This window comes from Colias eurytheme, chromosome 27, assembly GCF_061535395.1.
Source record: "Colias eurytheme isolate Ceu_HAF_F1 chromosome 27, ilColEury1 Martin Lab GWU primary, whole genome shotgun sequence".
Lineage (NCBI taxonomy): Eukaryota > Metazoa > Arthropoda > Insecta > Lepidoptera > Pieridae > Colias > Colias eurytheme.
The window spans coordinates 4,597,566-4,621,804 of record NC_143006.1 but is presented as its reverse complement, the minus strand read 5'-3'; the positions used below and the strand labels follow the sequence as shown (position 1 = coordinate 4,621,804).

Here is a 24,239-nt window from a genome sequence, read left to right as displayed (position 1 = left end):
CTTTCAAGTAAAAGTTGAAAATTTCGAAGTTGAAAATTAATCTTTTTTGTATTTTTTTGACGCGATTACAAAAAGATTTATACATTACTGACTTCGCCGTAGCATGTTATGGATAAGAAATGAAATGAAAATACATAAAACTGTTATAAAACCACCCAGACTTCGAAATGTCAAAATTTAAGCTCAATCCATGCAGTAGGTACTTTTTCATAATATTTATCTATATACTTACACTAGCTGTGCCCTGCGGTTTTACCCGCAGTGCGCAGTGCTCCACTCCTGTTGGTCTTAGCGTGATGATATTATATAGCCTATAGCCTTCCTCGATAAATGGGCTATCTAAAACCTAAAGAGTTGTTCAAATCGAACCAGTAGTTCCTGAGATTAGCGCGTTCAAACAAACAAACTCTTCAGCTTTATAATATTAGTATACATTCCATTCTAAAACTTCCGCACACTCAAACCTACGAAATCAACGACTGAACTTCTAACAAAGGGCTCTCAAAATCAGCGTCAGATCTTCGGAATAACCCAAAAGTCGTGTCTTGTCGATTTTCGAACTTCTAATGCCATTCGCAGGGTCGGAAAACTTAACCTTTGAAATATTGCTTTGAGTTTTCAAACATCCCTATATCATTATTTTTTCAAGTAAAGGAATTTCCATCTCTTTCGTTTGTTTTGTATTAAATGAGATGGTATTTTTCTTCCAATAATTAAACCGGAAAATGAACCGTTAAATAATAATAGCAAATAGGTTGAAATGTTAAGAACGTACCAAGTTAACAAATATATAGGTACTTGCTTGGTGTGTACTTTTAGCAAACTTCCTATTACTTTTTATTCCAACAAAAAGTTTTAAGTGATTTTCTTTTTCAGTTCTTTTTCCATAATAAGTTTTTATTTTGATATAAATACACACACATGTAACTTTCAACGTATTTATATAGTTGCCAGTTAACATTTGGCCAAACATAACGTAGATTTAGTTTCAAAGGCTTGCCAAAGCTATTTCGAGCATTTTTTGCTTACAATTTTATAGAGGACTTTTAAATATAGACAATACTTTGAAACATGAGTAAGGGTGTTGGGTTTCGATTTTGTGTAACACTGAATTTTGTAAGAAAGATTCAAAAGGACCTTTAATAGGTTTTTAAAGGCTTCATTTTGTTGCATTTAACGTTTATAGTTTATACAAATTACTAGTCTATAATATAATTAATTCGAAATCCACTTTTGTCTCTAATTTTCTATTCCGTTTTGAGTAAGATATATTATCTTTAAACTAGCTTTCCACGGTCCACCCGCAGCTTCGCCCGCGCAGTCAAAGAAAAACCCGCATAGTTCCCGTTCCCGTGGGATTTCTGGGATAAAATCTATCCTATTTCCCGGGGTAAAAAGTAGCCTATGTCCTTTCTCGCGTATCAAAGTATCTCTATACCAAATTGTATGTGTGTACCTATGGGAAACTTAATAACAATTTTAGGTAAATAGGTGAACTATTTTTCATTTACTATAAAAATAAATAACAATTAAAGCAAAAATATTATGTTCTCTCTCATTGTAGTATTTGTATAGATTATTATGTGGGATTTCCGGGATGAAACCTATCCTATATGATAATCCAAGTTACCCTCTATATGTGTGCTAAATTTCATTGTAATCGGTTCAGTAGTAATTGCGTTAAAGAGTAACAAACACACACACACGCACACGAACACACATCCTCACAAACTTTCGCATTTATAATTTAGTAGGAATATTGTTCGTTTTACTATAACTGTAATCTCATTCAAAACATACGATTTATTTCCCTTTTTCGATTATCATTTAAACGTCTAGATTCAGTAGAACCTAAAACGAAAAGTAATAAAAGTTTCCAGCGTATCGAAGCCGCTCAAATCTATTCAAGGACTTTGCTTTTCAAATAAGTAGGCTAAATCTTTTAAAGAAAAGATATCCAACATTTATATGGAAAAGGGTTCAATAATATGTGTGATCAAATTTGTTGTATTGTATTTTAGGTTAGATTTAAGTTCTGTTTTATGTTTCTCGATGTTTCTAGATATTTTATTTTAGTTTGAATTTATGAAGGTTTGTCATTATGAAAGTGTAAATTACAGTACAAATGACTTGACTTCTCTTGGTATCAAAAATATCATTAGGAAACGGTATGTTCATTAGGCGGGTCTCCATAGAGCGAGCAGGGGCCATATTATATGATTTTATACTATGGTATTATGACCTCTTATTTCCAGACAGATTACGCTGTGAATTGATCTGACTGGCAAATTCATATTATGAACACAATAACCAGCCATGGTTAATTATTGTATAATATGAATTTGCCAGTCAGTTCAATTCACGGCGTAAACTGTCTGGAAATAAGAGCTCATATTATAGCCCCAGCCTCGTCAAGCAATTGTTAATGTATGAGTGAATTCAGTATTGTACAAATCTAATCTATTGTGTTATTTCATTGAAATATGGTCGTATTAAAAATACATAAGTCGTAAAGACTTAAAAATGCTATTTATAAATTACTTTTGTATTCAATCCCGGTTTTTTTATTAAATTATTCTAACCACTACACTTCTAGATATTATCAATCACTACATAGTATAAAACAAAGTCGCCTTTTCTGTCCCTATGTCCCTATGTATGCTTAAATCTTTAAAACTACGCAACGGATTTTGATGCAGTTTTTTGTTATAGATAGAGTGATTCAAGAGGAAGGTTTTAGTATATAATTTAAGCTAGTTGTTCATAAATGTAACTATATTAAGATAAATTCCAATATAGGTAGTGTACTGTGCTTACAGTACGTATATATGTAGAATTGCACTGGCTCACCACTACACTCAATAGTGCGGGAACACGTCCATTCCAGTCCGGCATCGGCCGTCGACTGACTAATGACAGCTATAAGCTATCCCCACCACTGGTGTACGTGAGACAATGTATATATCTATTTCCTAGATACACTACATCCCTTCCTTTTTCAAAATTAATTAATTTTTGCTCCAAATAATCACATAATGAAAAATTATAGAATTATACAGTAATTATCAAGTTATTAATCAATAATTCCCAATAGAACTTTGAAACCTAAGTTAATGAAGAACTCTTAAAATCAGAACATACTTATCAAACCTACTCGTTTGATACTTGATAAACTCATTCCGTACTAGCTTCCACCCCTGCCCTTCCTTTTCAAAAAATTTTTTCTATTTTCAAACGAATATTGTATAGAAGTGTATAACATTATCCAACATTTTATAAACAGCGTCTGTCCTTCAAAATGATTAGACATTTTGTAGGATTCGACAGTTCAACAAAGAAGAATGACCACGGGTGGCATCGGCAAAATTTTAGTTGTGCCACGTATTCGCGATATTGTTAATTCCTATCTGCATTTACAATGATCATATGTATCAATATTAAGTCTTAATTATACCGGATAAATTGAAATAATAGCAAAACTTGTCCTTTGAAACATGCATGACCACGTATGGAATCTGTAAAATACTAGTTGTGTCACGTGTTCGTGATATTGTTAATTCCTATTTGTATTTATAATGATCATATTTATCACTATTAAATCGTAATAATACCGAATAAATAGAAATAAAAATAAAAGTTTTTGTTTTTACACATACATCTATCTCTCTTGCAAGCATCCTGCGTCATATGTCATAGTATCTATTTGAAATGAATGTGTTCGACGCATTGTTTGACGTTATTTTGAAATAATGTTTATTACGATTCACTTTTCACATTTTTTGTATTGTAAATCAAAATATTACCTATGTAATAAATGTAAAACTTAACGTTCATCGTTAGTTTAAACTCGATAAAGTATTTTTTTAAAGAAAACTTTAATCGTATCTAAAAGTACCAACATCAAGCTTCAAATTGAGCTATATTTCATTATTTTCATCCTGACACAACAAGCTTGATTGCGATACCAAGTGCCACAGTCACTTGGGCAATGTCCTTTAGACAATTATAGAAAATATGACATTGTTATCTAAATTTACAAATTTCGGCTTGCTCAAAAAATAGGACAAAACTTATTATTGAACTTAATGTTTTTAATACCTAACATAAGTTTAAAGTATCTGCATATCTTCAAACTTATTACTACCTAACTTAAGTTTAAAGTATCTGCATATCTTCAAACTTGTGAACTTTATTCTTTTTTTTTTTTTTAATATCAGCAAATTTGTAAGTGGCCAAGATTCCGTACTGATGAGTGTACCTACACCACCAAATTCAATGCTACATGTTTATATTGATTACTCAAACTACAAATGACTCAATGTTTAGGATTTGCGTTCTGAATTCTAAAGCTACACAATTACCTACTAAAAACGTGTTCAATTTCTCCTTTAAACCAATTGACTTTATCTGACGATAATATTAATATGTATTATGTAGACGCGAATAACCGTGCTATTTTTGTATTCTTTGAGTAAACAATCTAAATATCTTAATCTTTCAACAGACCCAAACATTCATGAGATCTAAGTACCTTTTGTTTGAATTCTAAATTACCTTAAACAATACAATAAATGAACAACCTTCAAAAACCAATTCAAGATTAACGTATTCTAACCATAGGATTTACGTTATGTCAGCTGCTTATCTGTTACATTTTATTATGACGTAAATAAGAAAGTATTAAAATATGCGAGTATTAAGTGTTTAGATTTACCTTCTATTCGATTAAATTAAACCTGCCTCTTTTTCATAGTCAATTAGGCAATGCTGTACATCACGTTTTTTCATTAAGTATACATTAAAGTCAAATGGAAATCACGCCTTAATTAAAAGTTACGAAAAACTTATTAAATCTCTTGATGCAACTACTTAACGCATTACTTTTCATCTTTATTCGAGTAGTTATAAAGCTGTCTTTGCATAGCATGTCATTTCGATTTGTCAAGGGTAAGATCTGTCGACAAGTACGTACTAGTACTTAGTACTAACGTGGGTAGTCAAGAAATCAATTCAAAATAATTCGCAAATGGTTTTTCATTATAATATATGGACAAGTGAATGTTTATCGTTTACGTTCAATTCAATGTCTTTCTTTGCTAGTGTTAACTTGCTAACTACAAAACCGTTAAGGTATATTTAAATTCATATTATCATCATTATTTGCGGAATGTAATTACAAAGATATTACCTATATACAAGTTATAAGATTCTTATTCCTTCCACTCGTAGTTGAACGAGAAATTATTTCTATTTTAAATTACATTAAACAATATTAGGTAGGTATAACACACAACACTAATTACTGTTATTTCGATACATAACAAAATTACACTAGTTAATAATATTATTATTGCAAATGTATGTCCAATATGATATCCATAATTAATTTATTATTTATCAATTATTATATTTTTTGATTTATAAAGTCACAGGATTGTTTTTTAATTATTAACCAATTTATCAACCCTGTCTGCAATATATTTATAGGTAGTGGTTTAAAATTGTCTGGTATTTATGAAGGTAGATTGTAATACTTCTAGAATTTAAACTATTTTTGCAGTATAAACTTTACACGTTGCTAATATAGTTTATTCTGATATCTGGTCATAATTTGAGTATTAATTCCTCCTTTTTTTCGTGTATTTATTATAAAAGACATGCTTAGGTACGCCACAGGATTTATTTTTTTTTGAAATATCATGAATTACTGATGTAGAACATCAGTAGGTTCCAAACTACTAGTAATATAACACGAGATAATAATTATATAACTACGTAAAACGTTGGGTCAATTTTAATGTAATAAGATATAACTACACACTGGTTTTGTACGTTACAACCTACAACAAAATCTGTTCAGTATTACCATCATTGTGAAGTTACTACAGTTTGAAAACTTACTTTATTTTCTAATTGCACACTCAATGTGAAATAATATTATCTACTGACCGTTTTATGTGAATGATTGTAATACAGATTAGTTTGGTACCAGTCACCCAGTTACACGTCACCCTGGATTCCGATGAGCACCGGCTGGATGTGTTGGCACGTTGCTCGACGTGGTAGCGGACACCGGGCATGGTGTCGCGGACCCAGATGTGATGTCACGGTACCTAGGATATCGTGTTGCGTATCAACGAATGATACTCGATGCATGACGCTCGAAGCTCGACTCATGCGGTGCACGACGCGATGACATGGCGTTCGAAGCGGTGGTGAGAGCGGCCGCGCCATCCGTGCTGCGCAAGGTGAAGTTGCCGGCCTGCTGGCACTTGTCGACCTCGACACCTTACCTTTGCACCAACCAAAGAGTGACACATAGAATTACTGTTGGATACATTTTCCCATTGAAAACGTTCGAATGTAAAGTAGCCTCGTCCCGATGGCACACCTCCCATTTAAGGAATGTCAATTTCTCCTATTCAAAGGAAATCCATACCTCCTTTTATAAGGAAATCAATACCTCATATTTAAATGAAGTCCAGACCTTCTATTTAAAGGTAATCAATACCTCCTATTTAAAGGAAGTCAGTACCTCCTATTTAAAGGGCATCAATACCTCCTATTTAAGGGAAGTCACTACCTCCTATTTAAAGGAAGTCCATACCTCCTATTTATAGGGAATCAACACCTCCTATTTATAGGGAATCTATACCTCCTATTTAAAGGAAGTCCATACCTCCTATTTATAGGGAATCTATACCTCCTATTTATAGGGAATCAACACCTCCTATTTATAGGGAATCTATACCTCCTATTTATAGGGAATCAACACCTCCTATTTATAGGGAATCTATACCTCCTATTTAAAGGAAGTCCATACCTCCTATTTATAGGGAATCTATACCTCCTATTTATAGGGAATCAACACCTCCTATTTATAGGGAATCTATACCTCCTATTTAAAGGAAGTCCATACCTCCTATTTATAGGGAATCTATACCTCCTATTTATAGGGAATCAACACCTCCTATTTATAGGGAATCTATACCTCCTATTTATAGGGAATCAACACCTCCTATTCAAAGGAAGTCCCTACCTCCTATTTAAAGGAAGTCATCTTTCTTTCTTTCTTTCATACCTCCTATATATAGGGAATCAATACCTCCTATTCAAAGGAAGTCCATACTACCAATTTAATGGAAGTCCATACTTCCAATTTAATGGAAGTCAATACATCCAATTTAATGGAAGTCAATACCTCCAATTTAATGGAAGTCCATCTATCATTTCAAATAGAATATGAAATACAAACGAGTTTACTCGTCGTCGTCGTTTCAGCCATGGAACGTCCACTGCTGGACAGCCTGCGTCCAGTGACTCCCAGCCACTCTAACCAGGTCGTCTGTCCATCTTGTGGGAGGTCGTCCCATGCTTAACCACCCAATTTACATGTAATGTCATAATAATATAAAATTATAACAATGGCGGTTGCGAGTCCATAATACTTTGCCACATCTTGGTAATTACTACATGTTACCACTTGTATTTATATTGTGGCTTTTTATGCATTAAACAAACATGGATATATTAATTTACCCAATCTATTTATAGTCTAACGACATTTTAAATATTTATTTCTAATTTCTAATTTTAACGAAATTAGTTATAGATAAGTAGCAGTCGTGAAAACGTTAAGACATTTAAATAGTTTGCCACTTGAATAATATAATAAAACTAGGTGTGGCTAACACACAGTATTTTAGTGTATGCATTTTTATCATATTATGTATATATATATATTAAAGTATTTTAAATATTTTTTTTCATATTAATTATATTCGCATTTAACGAGTCGCGGTATAAGCGTTGTATGCGTTCTGCGGCTAAAATATTCATTAATGTGCAGGTAGTTCTAAAATGTTTCAATACAGTTTAATTCTGTTTAAATTTAAAATCGTTCCTTCCTATTCCTTGAATGCGGAATTCTATTTGTTTTTATCAGCATTTATTGTTTAATTTCTAATAAGTGTATTATGAATTCAGTGTGTACATAGTAAGTTTATACTTATTTACTTATTTTCTCCTTCTGAGTGGAACAAATAAGCGCAATTAAATAGTGAATGAGTAATTATTTTCCAACAACCTAAACACGGTACTGTTCATCAAATAGGTATATTATCACAGAAGCCTCTAAACTAGGTTTCTTCAATGTGAGATATACCGAATAATTAACTCAAAATAAAAAGAAGTTTAACCTTTCCTGATTACATTATATTATGCTCACATGATGTCTTGAAAATAAATTACTTACTTAAATTCAAATAAATTATTCAAACCAAAATAAATGCGTATTCTAATTACTAGATTAAAATTCGAAAGATTTTATTTTTATTTTGTCGTTCTATTTTAACTTGTGAAGGATTTCGGATAAGATTGAAATTGCATTTGTATTTAATGTGAACCAACAGACGTGACGGTTATTCTGTCTTTAACATTTCAAAATGAATTCTGGTATGTTACTACATACCCTCTCCCTTTTTTATTAAATTTCTTAAAACTTTTTATGCACGCGTACTCTTTATAATATTGTAACACTGACCTTTTACCTCGTCGCCACTTGTACTGTGCTTACAGTACGTATATATGTAGAATTGCACTGGCTCACCACTACACTCAATAGTGCGGGAACACGTCCATTCCAGTCCGGCATCGGCCGTCGACTGACTAATGACAGCTATAAGCTATCCCCACCACTGGTGTACGTGAGACAATGTATATATCTATTTCCTAGATACACTACAGGTAGGTACTAAAATAGACGATATTTAGGAACAATTAAGTGTTGACATCGAGATAGCGATTGAAACGGAAATTCCTTCCATTGCGAATTTTAAGTGGTCTCTTTGTGACTGATTCTCAGAACTTTGCCTTTGATGTGTGATTGATTTGAATTCTGAATTCAAATCAAATATGGTTAATTCAAATCTGGAATACCTTCAAGTATTTGTGCCTTGTTAACATTGTTTGCTTCAATTGTCAACGCAATTAAATTCTTCATTGATTTTATTGGATTTTATTTATCAGTATTTTAATATTATCTGACAAAATTGATTGGATATGGAAAAATATGTTTATGTTACACTAGCTTACCGCCCGCGGCTTCGCCCGTTTTGTCTAAAACCTAATAAATTATACATATACTTAAACCCATGGACGTATAAAAAAAGACGGACGCCGTATTACGAACAAACAACATGAAGCCACCATAGTAAGCTAGCGATCGCGTAAAGACAATAAACACGCACACACTCTCACCATAGTAAGCTAGTCGGCCGCCATTACGTCGTGAACTACCGACTGATTAACTGCGTCACTGTTTCACAAAAAATATTTAAAATGCCGTCTTGCGTGGTTAAATGGTGTCGCAACAGTACAATTTTAAATAACAAAACACAAGGGATTACATTCCACAGGGAAGCAAGTTATTTCTTTTATGTTTTAATGACAAAATTATTACGGCAAAATTTATAGAAAAAAATACAGCCGCCATTGTCATCAACACAGCTGTTGCCATGGCAACATGGCACACACGCATGGATGTTTCGCCGCCATTACTAGGCTTCACTCAATATTTAGGCGATATACCGTCCGTCTTTTTTTATACGTCCATGCTTAAACCTTTCTCTTGAAGCACTCGTTCTATTAAAAAAAAAGACGGGTTGCACTCCGGGAGTGCCGGCAGAAGTGAAAACTTGATTATTAACGTTGAGCATGTTTGATATCCATCCGTCTTACGCTTTTTCGATCAGGCCACGTGTCCTGACGCGAGTTTAAGATTTTATACCCAACGCCGCTAAAGAAGTTTTCACTTCAAAAACCGTATCAAAATCCGTTGCGTATAGTACGACATAAAAGAGATGAAATTAATTATTTTGGAACTAATTCGTTTTTCATTACCTGGCAACTCTGAATTGGCAATGTAGCTGTGTAGTTGAATAAAAATTTGTTGTTTTTTTCGTGAAGTGGAGAATTATTGAGATAAAATTGTTATTTAGAACAAGAAATTTAAATAAAAAAGGAGACATCATGAAAAAGGTTAAACGTAGCGGTGTCCGTGATGTGGTGTATAAAGTTTTTATTCGGTGTTTGTCCGAATTTCAAGCTGGAAATTTATTGACTGATTTGGAAAACGTTTACAAACGTACAGCAGAATATACCGGTGAGATTCCATTTATTTTTGCTCAGTACTACGTAAAATAGAATATTCCATTAGTGACGAGTGTTTAATGTATGTATGTATGGCGATTATTACGTTTTCGCAATTTAATTTGAGGTTATTTGTATGTAAACAAAAACTAGTTTTTATAGTGCGACCAGCACAATTTGAGTCAAGAAGTTATATCCAATCCAACCAGCCTCAAATAAAGTACCTAGTTTAGATTTTACTACATAGTATAGTGATAACTGTTTTCATACAGGTATTAATCAATCAAACCATAAGAAAAAAAAATCATATTTACTGTATCATATTTACAGATACTGAAGATGCCCCGTACGGCGTACCCTCTTGCCAGTACTTCGAAACAGAGTGATGATCAGTCCTTTGAAGGAGTAGAATATTTAGATTTTGATGAATTATATTAATGTACAAAATTTATCTACAAAAAAAATAAAAATATGTGGTTTTCAAATCGCCTTGTTTTTTTCTACCCGACGGACCCAGAAAGAGGGTAATGTGTTTGAGCTGCATGTATGCTTGTTTGTTTGTATGTTTGATTCTATGTGCGCCTCTGCAGTCTAAACACTTGACCGATTTTTATAAAATAACTAATTCCAAATACATTTAAGTAAAATTTGACCTAGGTAGGTCAATTAAAATACGAATGTATTTTTGTCTTAAATTTACACTATTGCTACAATGAAACAATTATAACGGTTTAAATCGCGGTATTTATTTTAGATTATATTATATAGATTTTTGGATTTTTATTCTATAGTATCAAGATCGCTTGCGTCGCAGTATCAGTGTTGCTATATGAGCGACGGTGGCGCCCTCATTTATTTTCATCTCTTTTGTGTCGCACTGTAGTTTTAAAGATTTAAGCATAGGGACATAGGGACAGAGAAAGCGACTTTGTTTTAGTAGTGGTACTACTTACATACTCTCCTCTTTCTGTTAAGAAATGTTCCTTACTTACTAATTTACTTCAACAATTAATATCTAATATTATATTATAAAGGCGAAAGTTTGTAAGGATGTATGGATGTATGGACTCTTTCACGTAAAAACTACTGAACCGATTACAATGAAATTTAGCACACATATAGAGGGTAACTTGGATTAACACATAGGATAGGTTTTATCCCGGAAATCCCACGGGAACGGGAACTATGCGGGTTTTCCTTTGCAAACGCGGGCGAAGCCGCGGGCGGAAATCTAGTTACACTATATTTTAAAGAACTGTTACTTTTAGAAGATTATTCTAGTAGCTTTAACATTGACCAATACATTTAGTCGATTTATACGCTATAAATACTTCCATTTTAAAAATATGCCATAGTTTCACATATCTGTCCAATAAGATCGAATAAAAGATATCAAATCTTTAATGGGCCCTCTACAGAATGGGCAGCGTTGGACGAGTAGAGGCAATCAAGATAGTGTAGAGGGCCTATTTGTCTATGATCGGCCGTCATTGTACATTTTTTTCATAATCGCTGTAATGGCGGCGAGCATCGACAATCATTAATATTGTTGGGCCAACGCTGCCCATTGTGTAGATGGCCCATCAGAGAGATGTCTACTTGGGACCCTTTTTATTCCGCCATGATAATGTCAATACACCCACTATAGAGTATTTGCCTTGGATTCAATTCGGAGTAGTGTACATAGTAATTTTATCTTTTGATGTGGTGTTACGTTAAAGGTTCTTTTTATGGGTTACGTTTTATGTACTCCGTGACCCGCGGTTTTACGTGCAAAACCACGAAGTATATTTAAAAACAAGTAGCGTGTGCGTAGGTACAACTAGGTACATTTTTAAAAGAGGTAGCTTGTGTTTAACTATAATTCTTTAACTATTTTCCAACAAAATTAGCTCTTATTGTACACTCGTTTACTTTTCGTTTCGGCGTTTTTTTTTTATTGTGAAAGTTTGTAATGATAGAAATATACTTGTTCCTGTTACAAGCCAAAACAACCTAATAAAACTCTGTTTAATTTGGCATTATAAGCACAATTATTAACTTATTATTTCTAGATTTATAATTTTATTTTATTATTTCAAATTTCCATTTAAAAAAAACATAAAAAACTACCATTTGTTACCATTATGAAGTCTAAAAATTGTTACCTTCTTAAAAATTTACGCCGAATAATTTTTTTAAACAGTTTTTTTCCCTGTAAACCGCTTAACAGATTTCAATAAAGTTTAGCACGACTTTATATTCATACAAAGCCCAACGTTTTCCGCAAAAAATAACCGGAGAATAGAAAAAGCGTATACAAAAAGAAGTTATTTTCATCCAACATTCTAAAAAAATGAGTTTCCTTATCCGGTATTTTAGTTTAATGTAATTGAAAGGATGTTGTATATAAATAAATATAAATCGGTTAAGTGCGTTCTGACTAGCAATACTAAGGGTTCTGTAGAAATAAACTAAAGAGCAACTGCTAAAAAATTATAACCCATTCATTTAAGAAAGTGCGAACTATCCATACTAATATTATAAATGCGAAAGTAACTCTGTCTGTCTGTCTGCTACTCAATCACGCCTTAACTACTGAACCAATTTGCATGAAATTTGGTATAGAGATATTTTGATACCCGAGAAAGGACATAGGATAGGTTTGATCCCGGAAATCCCACGGGAACGGGATTTCTTTGAAAACGCGGGCGAAGCCGCGGGCGGAAAGCTAGTTACTTATAATCTGGATTTTATTATTATTTGTTACTATAGCAACAACAGAAATACATATGTCTAAAATTTTCAACTGTCTAACTATCACGGTATATGAAATTACCCGATGACAGACAACGAAGTCTCAACAAAAGGGTTTCAGTTTCAGTACGGAACCCTAAAAACGTTAAAACACAGAATACCCACATGTTTGTTCAAAGTTTTAATATATCATTTATATTCGCTCTATCTAGTCGTAAAGTTGTCTAGACTGAACACTAATCGAATGAAAATGCTACCTAATAATTGTTGTATCGTAAATATTGTAATATACATAAAATAACTTTAAAGTTTTTAAGCTAAAATGGCTTGATATAAAAAGAACATACATAAAAAAGCCTTGATAATGTATATGGCCTGGACGTAATTTTTTAATTCAACATAAATGTGTTATTGTATTTTTAAAGGTCTCTTTTATGTTACATGTATTTTGTAAAATTAAATTGTAAAACATGATTTAAAACAGCAACTATGGAGTTTCTTGTCGGTTCTTCTCCGTAGATACTGCTTTCCGAATCGGTGGTAAATGTTAAAATATGTTATGACAATTCAAAAGAGCTTCTAGAAGAAGTCTAATTGAATAAATAAATGTTTGAGTTTGAGTTTAAATGGCTTGATGTAAAAAGAACATACATAAAAGAAAAAAACATAAAAAAGCCTTGTTAATGTATAGGCGGGACGTACATAACTTTTTAATTTAACATTAAATGTGTGTGTATTTTTAAAGGTCTCTTTTTATGGTCCGCTTGTTAAATATATACTAGTTAATACCCGTGACTTCAGCTTGACCAATAGTTTGTGAGGATGTATGTGTGTGTGTTTTTTACTCTTTCACGTAAATAGTACTGAACCGATTACAATGTTTAGCACACATATAGAAGGTAACTTGGTTAGACATAGGATAAGTTTTATCCCGGAAATCCCACGGGAACAGGAACTATGCGGATTTTTTTTAAAAAATGCGGGCGAAGCCGCGGGCGGAAAGCTAGCAATTAATATGTTTAGAATACATGATACTTTTCTGGCTTAAGGTAAAATAACAGATCTACAATGTAAAGATATTACTTTAGGAAACTTGAACAAACTACACTGATGATATAGGTATGAGAGCTTTCCATAAAAATGAGATGTTGTATAACGCATCCGATCCGATTTTGTATAAATTGTACTGCTCCTTAAAATACAATGTTTTGTTATTTAGATTAAGGATCGATTTTTCAATTCTTGGTTAAAATTTATCCATCCAAAAAAGTATTACACGAACATATTAAAATGTCACCTGTAAACTGTCAAATACGGGCAAGTAGAATACATTTTTGTAATGGTAGTTTAATACGTTATTCGATGAATAAGTTTTAACCAAGGATTGAAAAATCGGCCCTTAAAGTAAAACTATTCGACGTTTTTGATAAAAATTCTGTTGCCACAATCTGTAATCAAATAGGTAAGTTTCAAAATGATGGAGTTGAAAGATAATAAACACGAATAAAAATAATGACTTCTTTAGTTTCGAAGTTAGTTAACAAGAAAGAGCATTAATATAATTGCCAAACTTATATATGCAAATGTTATGAAAACAATAAAATAATAAATATTCCTTATAAAATCAGACCCTAAAACTAGCTGTAAGTACCTTAAATTACTTCGATATTGGCAATAGAGTAAAGTTATGAGGGTATTTTGATAAAGATTTGAAAGTTAAATGTGATTTATACGGATTTCCCCTTTTCCCTAAACTTTTGGGGTGAATATCATTATAACTCGTACTTTTATCACATTTTTATACCCTCATATGTCTGATTGAGTTCATACAAACTTCTGGTTAACGGACTTAGGAAAATGTGGTTATGTTTTCGAGCGTACGTAGCTGTTTATGTTTGTGAGATACTGTAATAGTAGTTATAAAAGTTGATAGATAGTTACTAGTATAATTTAAGGCACACATAGATTGATTAATTTATTTCTTCTACTATATATTCTACTATATAGACTACAAGCCCGCATAGGAAAAAATATATAAAATAATAAGATTCATCACTATGCCGTCACTTGTAAGCTGTCCAACTGAGTGCAGATGAGAATTCGAAAGTACAGGTAGACTCGGTAAATTTTGGTCATATATTTTTGTACGGCATTCTTAACCATCGATAGATCCATTAAAAATAATAAGAAACCGCTCAGTGCCGTACAAAAATGGTGGTCCACAAAGTCGGAATTTTTATTTAATTTCCGAGAGTTACCGGTGGTAAATTTGGTCATTCGACCATGTACGGCATCTGTGTCATACTATTTCTATACTGCTTTTAATCCATTATTCCGCAACGCCGTACAAAAATCATGGGGACAAGGGGAAAAAATCGAGAGTTGCAATCCCCTCTCTTTCCCCACTCCCAAAAGTTAAATCACTACGTCGTTTGTCAAATTAATTTTACGTCGAAATACTTCAATAAAACATCACTTCCAAGTTAATATCGTCAAAAAAGTTCTCGAAGCTTCTAGAAGCTCAAAAAATACTTCGTGCATTTAACGAATCTATCAAACTAATGAAATGTTTTTCGAACTCCATCCTTCATCTGATATTGAGTCGTAAAAATACCTACTGTTTAAAAGTATCTGTTATAAAACATGCTCAATTGATACCGAATAAAAGTATTTTCGTCGACATCTTACCTGATGAAAACACGTTTATCTTAACCGACGTTCCCAAAAAGATGATGAATCAATTCGCCGTTATTTTGTATATTCACAAATATTTTGTGTATAGTTGTAATCATATATATGATTACAACTATACACAAAATTGTAAATTGAATAAACACATAAATTGATATGCTTGGAGAAGTCTTATTCGATATATATAAAATTTGTAAAAACAAATGTAACTATTTTTGTAAAATTTCCTTTTCTATAACTAATTATAAGCAACTAAAAATATTCCAGGTTTACCTCGCAGCTTTTTTAGCCTTTTATCTATGTATGTCTTAAACAAATTTCATCCCGATCGGATCAACCATTTTACATGAAACAATTCTTTTCCGTAGAAACTGCTTTCTGAATCAGTGGTAAATGGTAAAACTATGTTATGGTAAAAAATGCTTCTAGAAAAAGTTTAATTGAATAAATAAATGTTTGAGTTTGAATTATAAACGCGCACACACTTTGCATTTATATCCAGCACTAGCTGCTCCGCGTGGTTTCACCCGCATTGTTCCGCTCCTGTTGGTCTTACCGTGATGATATAATATAGCCTATAGCCTTTCTCTATAAATGGGCTATCTAACACTGAAAGAATTTTTCAAATCGGACCAGTAGTTCCTGAGATTACTGCGTTCAAACAAACAAACAAACTCCCCAGCTTTATAATATTAGTGTAAATTTAGCCATTCTAGAATATATCGTTACATCGATACAATTTAGAAGATATCGCCTCAAATTCCGTAACAACCTTTGATAGCTCCCAAGAGAGATTTTCATATGAACTACATTCGGATAGTTACACAAAGTGAACCTATATGGTAAGGATATTGGATCTACGTTACCACTTATAGCAATAGAATGCTATCTGCATTCTATTACAACTAGGGCATAAAACTTAAGTTCTAGACTTGTATCGATATTTTGATTTTTGAGTATGTATTAAGTAAAGTTTTTATTTTATTATACAAATAAGTCTTTGAAGCCTCCCTTTTTACAGCTTACACTTATCTTTTGCCTAAGGGGTCGCCTGGTAGAGATCACTCTGAAGTGATAAGGCTACCCCATTATACGTAGCTGTATGAGATTTGTTATCTATCTTCCTTTCAATTTGATAAATATATGTATACATATATTTACAAGGTATTAATTAATAAATAAAGGGGGTTTACCATCTTATAGCAGTATTATTTCCAGTGTGGGAAAGTGATGCCGCTAGACGACTTATACTTGTCTTAATAAGTTATTAATGTAATAATGTAATTAGCAGATAATAATATTATGTTAACTATGTAAATGTATCAAATGTAATAAAAATGCAACATAGTATGATATCCTAATCTAACCACTAAGACCTTGACAGGAATAAAATAATTTTGGTTCGAGTTTCAGCTAAAAAAAAGTCCAGGACAAGAATTTAATACGTGAAATATTACAACATTCTTTCATAATTTAATAGATAATATATGTTGAAAAAGTTGTGTTTACAACCGTCAGTCATTTCAAAATTTGTGTATTACCACACCCCGGACACTCCATACAAAATGATCGTTTTGACAGTCACACTGTAGAGACTGCAAATGTGTGTGTTAACGCTTTATGGTTGGCACATTTGTGACTAGCGTAAAAAAAATTCGCGTTTTTCTGATGAAATACATCCGTAAACAGCACAATATCTAACCATTTTCTACGAAAAACGATAATCACAAATCCAAAATAATAAAATTACTTTAAGTCAATTTGATTAATGTTGTCAATCTTCGTTGCGTATCGTCCTTGAAGAAAAATATGGCCCATTTTATGTCTGATCGCGCGGGGGTGAGGTAAGTTTAATTTTGGCGGGAGGCGGAGAGTGTCCGTTCTGTAGCGTTCAGCTACTATTATGTATTCTGTGGTATTACTATATAGGTAACTAGCTTTCCGCCCGCGGCTTCGCCCGCTTTGTCTAAAACATAAATTATATACCTACTAAAACCTTCCTCTTGAATCACTCTATCTATTAAAAAAAACGCATCAAAATCCGTTGCGTAGTTTTAAAGATTTAAGCATACATAGGGACATAGGGACAGAGAAAGCGACTTTGTTTTATAGTATGTAATGATGTTTTAATTATTAGGTACGACTAATTGAAAAACCTCTTCATAAATAATATTTATTCGTACCAAGTTATTGTCTCATTACTCCATATTACTGAACAAAGGACTGAAAAATTAATGATCATTCCATTTCATTAAACGGGACGCAAACCGAAATCTTGTGTAACCTCCGGAATAAATATGACGCTAAATTGAATATAAGGTTCCGTACATAATGTGTAGTTATATTATTTTTAATTTTTGCGAGCTTTTTCTTTAATTTTTTTTGCCTGAGATTCTTATACGTGAAATGCATAAATGTTGGAAATATTCATTGAAATAGCAATATAATTTAAATTTTACACATACACAACCTAATGTCTCTACATTAGGTTGTGTATGTGTCAAATTTTTCTCTAGAAAATAGAGCAAAATATTTTACGTTCGTTTAAATATCTCTATTATCCAAATATGTATTTTCAATCATCAATATAATATATTATTATCTCAACCTAATTTAATCTTTTATAATATATTACTATGCATACTTATTAAAATATCTGTGCTAGCTTATAAATATAAGAACTTTGAAAACAAAAAAAAATAATCATCTCTTCATCCGAATAACATATCACTGATAAAAGTAGTTTAGTCTACTTATATTATTTCTACTAAAAACATTATGGCAATACACAAAAAAAACAAATTATTCAAATATTTTCCACCAGTGTGAACTAGCCTTTACATTAATTACAAAGAAAATTACAGTCCTGATGAAAATGTAAAGCTGATGTAAATCAAACAGCTTACTGTAGTAGACCCTTTAATATAACGTACGTGGCATCTTTAATTCATTATGGTCAACCATAAACAACAATTATTTTTCACCACGACTGTACTAAGTAGAGCTTTCTCCATGGTTATTTAGTGAATTTCTTTTTAGACTAGCTGTGCCCCGCGGTTTTACCCCCATTGCTCCGCTCCTGTTGGTCTTAGCGTGATGATATAAGCCTTATTAATAGCCTTCCTCGATAAATAGGCTATCTAACACCGAAATAAATTTTCAAATCGGACTTGTTGTTCCGGGGATTAGCGCTTTCAAATAAACAAACTCTTCAGCTTTATAATTTTAGTATAGATTATACTTTGATTAAAATCACGTTCTAAAAAGTTCAACTATATATTAATTAAAACTTTATTACCTATAGGTAATATTAATTTTGTCGACGAGCGCCCAAACTTTATATAATTATGAAGTCAAACGTCAGATTTCATATTGAATATTCAAAACACGATAAAACTTCCAAACTTGAGATGATAATGTTATGGCGTTTTAATTGGTTTTAAAACTAGGTACTAAAAATAGAAAATTCTTTAAATTGTTTAATTTAAGTTGATAATTAATAACACATTTGATGGTAAACGTAATGTTGTGGCATATTTTAGAACTAAGAAATTCGATAGTAAATATTAGGATTTACAGAAATCAAGTACTTAAATAAATCCTGACCCAGTGTTGAAGGTTTTGATTTAAACAACATCAACCAATTATTATAAATAGATATTTTGGCAAGATTCAAAGATACCAAATCGTCGCTTACTCCATGACGTGACGATATTGCCATGACGCGACCTTGAAATTTTACTCTCAACGCGCCAAAAGAAGTTTCACTTCAAAAATTTTAAACAATTATTACAAGGTAATTATGTATATATATTTAGATAAACAATAAAAAACCCGCTACATTATTCACAGTCCCTATTTGTTTTCCATTACCTCATTATCCTAAATAAATTATAATTTTATTGAGGATTTCCTCAACATTCTTAACAATAAATATACATTTCCCAGAAAATTATTCAAATTTGACGTTTATTATGTTACAGTAGATTGATTTAATTTTATTTTGGCTTGTTAGCAATTGAATATAAATTGAATATATTAATTGTATAATATATTAATTATATATAATACATTATATAATATATTAATTGAATATAAATAGCAATTGAATATAAATATAATAAAATTATTAGGGTAAAAATGGGGTAAAAGTATAACCTATACATATTATAAAGAAACTAGCTGTGCCGCGTGGTTTATTTGCAGACGAACCCGCGGGCAAAATCAAGTATTACTATAGCTTATGTGTTCAGATGTATAAACCTTTAGTCCTGTAAAGATTCATCCTAATCTGTCCAATAGCTTTTAAGTGATAGAGTAACAAACATCCATCCATCCATACGTACAAACTCTATATTTATTATTATTAAAACATCTAGAATAATATCTTGTGTAAAAATTAAACTCAAAACACAAATTAAGCGGTTTTCCGACAAATTAGTTACAAATTGGACGACCTCGTTTTGGCGCGAAAAGCCATCATGGGCGCCTAATGGAATACAGATTAAAATAAACCATTTATATATAGTATGATTTGTTTGCACAGATAATTTATTGTCACAGATAGCATAACGGTCACAGATTGTACATAAATATGAATTATTAAATTTATGGGCGTATTTGTGCTCATGTGATTTTATTTTACAGTTTAAAAATGTTCTCTCGTTTTTGTCGTTTGGGATTACGATCAAATGAAGGTAAATCAGTGAGAGCCATATTTGTAAATATATTATTATTAGACCATTTTACTGCATTAGTTATTTTGTATTAACATAAGCTTAATTTAATATCTATAATGTTTGCTAAAAAACGGTTTTTCATTGAAATTTATGCCAACACTTCTAAATACATATACATATATGTATATACCAAATATATACCAACTTGAAATTGTAGCAGTGTGTTTCCTCCACCTTCTAATTATTTTATAAATTAAAAGTAAATTATTACGCAACAATTGAGCGTAACTAACCACACTATAGCTACGTCATTATAGAAAATTAATTTTTACCGCCACAAAGAAGGAAGCCATCTTTGTTCGAGGAAATAGAATTTTGCAGTTCCGTAAACAATATTGTCTTAGTTTGATCGAAAATGTTTTTAATTAACGTAAATTTTTAACGAAGAATGTAGATTAGTTTTGCTTCGAGACAATTACTTGAATATGTACTATCTTATATTTTCATATGCATAGTGCATACATATCGGAATTCGCAATTTGTATAACATTCTATTATCATAATTATTTACTTCTAGTTATTGGAAATTACATATTACAAACTACAATTATTCAAAAATTATTAGAAAGAAATAAAATGCTTGATCTTATAATTATACAGGGTGTCCCACTATTGGTATACTAAGCGCGAAGGGACTTGTAGTTTTACATACACTGATCACGTAAAAAATACTTAAACAACAAAATTACGTCAAAAATTTTTTGCTAATTTTTTCCTGAAAATCCATGTTTTCTTCTCTAACTTCGCGCAGCCGGCATATACCGCTTCTCTAATATGAGCATTTTGTCTACGAAAACATAATCTTAACGATAGCTCACGTGATGGTGGCAAAGTTGGGCGGGTTGCTTGTTAGAGGTGTACGCATAGAATTTTAAGAATTCATCTATTTGAAAAAAAAATGCGTCTGGAATTTTATAAGTATTTTTTACGTACTCAGCGTATGCAAAACTATAACCTCCTTTGAGCTTAGTATACCAACAGTGGGACACCCTGTATACTTATAGCTCATTCTATTTATTATCTTACCTATTCATACCTACTTTTCATTTACGAATGATTCAGGATTATAACATTTCTCCCTACCACTAAAGCCTTCACTTTAGCGTTATGTAGGCCAGGTTTTTTTACTCATACAATTTTTTTATATGTACACGCATAGAGCTGACACATATACGACGCTTTATGGTCCTCGCGAGAAAATACCAAATTGAACTATATTTTTACGAATAAACTCAAGCATTTCTTACGTTTCACATTCATGAATGTTTACGAGAGAAAATAATTTACAAATTGCAATTGCTTGATGGTTTTTAATCTTGCTAACATGTAAATGAAAAACTACGAGCTTACTGTAGAATGAAAAACACTCAAACTTTATTTGATGGAAAATGTGTAGTACATTTTTGGTCAGCTCAATATTTTACCTATTTTTAAATACTACATGGGGGGATGCTATTGGATGTCGCTTTTCTTATGCATTAGTCAATTTTGACTTTGTTATATAGAGAGTGTTGTTTCACATCATTTTAAACGTAATAAAGTTTAAATTATAATATTCAGATTCATATGGTTTTACTCTATAAAATTGATCATTATTTACACGTATAAATTAGCTTCACCTCAATACCTGTATATTATTACGTAACCGACCACTTTAGACTTGATTTTGATCCACTCTAAACGTACAGATTTAATTCAAACTTTGAACACTAATAATATCAGAGATCAGTGATAATATACAAAAATGTATTGGTGACAAGTGACTTGACACTTTATTGTGATCAATTATTTTCTATTCTTATTTAGGGCCGATTTTTCAATCCATGATTAAAACTTATACGCCCAATAAAGTATTACACGATAATATTAAAATGTCACCCGTAAACTGTCAAATACGGCCAAAGAATACATTTTTGAAATGGTAGTTTAATACGTTATTCGACGAATAAGTATTAACCAAGGATTGAAAAATCAGCCCTTAATCAAATTGTTACACTATTAAAAATACGTGGTCAATTATTTAGATAGTGCAGAACTTAGATAATAGAATCGTAGATGCAGTTCACAAAATACCAATAAATGTACAAATGTACTAAAATAGTACTGAAAAGTATATTTCAACACTCAATGTATAAAATAAAAGTATTTCTCTCCACTAATTCTATTGGGCATAAGGTAAGAGCTTTGTGTACTCGCATGATAATTTATTTTGACCACTTTGACACTTTCTTAGTGCTTCAAATCTATATTTATTGTGGACAGTGGAGGTATTTATTTACTTGTACTTTAAGAAGAGCTTTTCTGTCTTTTTTGCTGAATGCTATAAAGCTTCACGAAAAAAACTCAATAGATGTGTTTTTATAATAAATAATAAATAATAAAATAAAATAAAATTTATTAGCAACTTCAAATATAACATTACAATATTGCTCTGCCTTCTGAACTAGGTAAATACCTGTATCTCAGAAGGCAGTGCCTTCCCTTACAAATTCCATATTACATTATATTTGGCAAGTTAACAAAATAAATTTTAGTGACTAATGATGAAAGAATACAAAGTAAATGATTAAGAAAATAAAAGAATATGATTTGGGCCGATGGAGATTGTGTGTGTGTGTGTGAGTGTGAGTGTGTGTGTGTGTGTGCTTGTGTATACCTATGTTTGCGTGAGTGTGCATGAGTGATTGAATTGATTGTTTTATAGCGGTACAGAATTAGTAACATGACAATAATAGAAAATCAATACAAAAAATTAATTCCTTTTTAAACACTTTAAATCATTTTTCAGTGTAATTCATCCAGGCTTTAAGATTTTGGTTTGAGCCCTGGAACGCGTTAATACTTTTTATACTTAGTGTTCATCTACACTTTATTTCTACACTAATATTATAAAGAGGAAAACTTTGTTTGTTTGTTTGATTGTAATGAATAGGCTCATAAACTACTGGACCGATTTTAAAAATTCTTTCACCATTCGAAAGCTACCTTATCAACAGGAGCGGAGTAATGCGGGTGAAACCGCGCGGAACAGCTAGTAAACTATATATTTTACGTCAAGATTTAACATTACAGGCGAGAAATACACAATATAATATCTATACGTTATGTACTTGTTAAATAAAAGCATAATTTAAAAATAAATATCATTTTATAAAGGGAGGAAGGAAGCAATAAAATATGACGTGGGTGTACTCTCTACCTTCACATAATATCGACGAAATATTCTTCAACATTTGAGGTAACACCATAAATCATCTTCGATTATTTCGAATAGCAAACCCTATTTTTGTAAAACATGCATACATCCTACTTACATTATAAATGTGAAAGTTTGTATGTTTGTACTCCTTCACACAAAAATTGCTGAACCGATTTTCATGACATTTAACACACCCATAGAAGGTAACTTAGAACATACGATAGTTCTTATCCCGAATATCCCACGCTAACGGTAACTATGCGGGTTTGTCTTTGACTACGCGGGTAAAGCTGCGGGCGAAAAGCTAGTCTTATTATGTAAAAACGTCGAACAATAGTCTACCAAAAACAATGCTATTGCATTTTCTAAAAGCCATGGACACTACAGCATAGGAATTTCAATTTGCCGCTGTTTTGTCCAACACCCTTTCAATCTTAGTGCTTTCATTAAACATTTTAACGGTTTGCCCTGATTGCATTTATTGTGTATTCGTTATTTATTTTCGTGTCTGGTTTTAGAGGAAATACTGTGGGAATTTTCTTAATACAACCGTTCTCGTATCTTACCCCCTGGATATCACTACATACTATAAAAGTCGCTGTCGTTGTCTAGATAGACACATATTATGTGACACATAGTTAAGTATGATTTTGATGAGGTTTTTTTAAAGATAGAGTTGTTCTTGAGGAAGTTTTTACTACATTTTTGTCTATTTTTCTACAAAG

General features: G+C 31.8%; 1 protein-coding gene and 1 long non-coding RNA gene across 6 annotated transcripts in view; both read left to right on the top strand.

Annotated features, from left to right (window-relative positions):
* The window catches only part of SPR (G protein-coupled sex peptide receptor), a 202,231-nt gene that overhangs the window by 143,959 nt on the left and 34,033 nt on the right, over positions 1–24,239 (top strand). The window lies entirely within an intron of this gene.
* Positions 9,948–11,019, top strand: LOC149896878 (uncharacterized). Its single transcript, XR_016458262.1, has 2 exons — positions 9,948–10,162; positions 10,480–11,019. It is a non-coding gene; the product is annotated as an uncharacterized LOC149896878 (long non-coding RNA).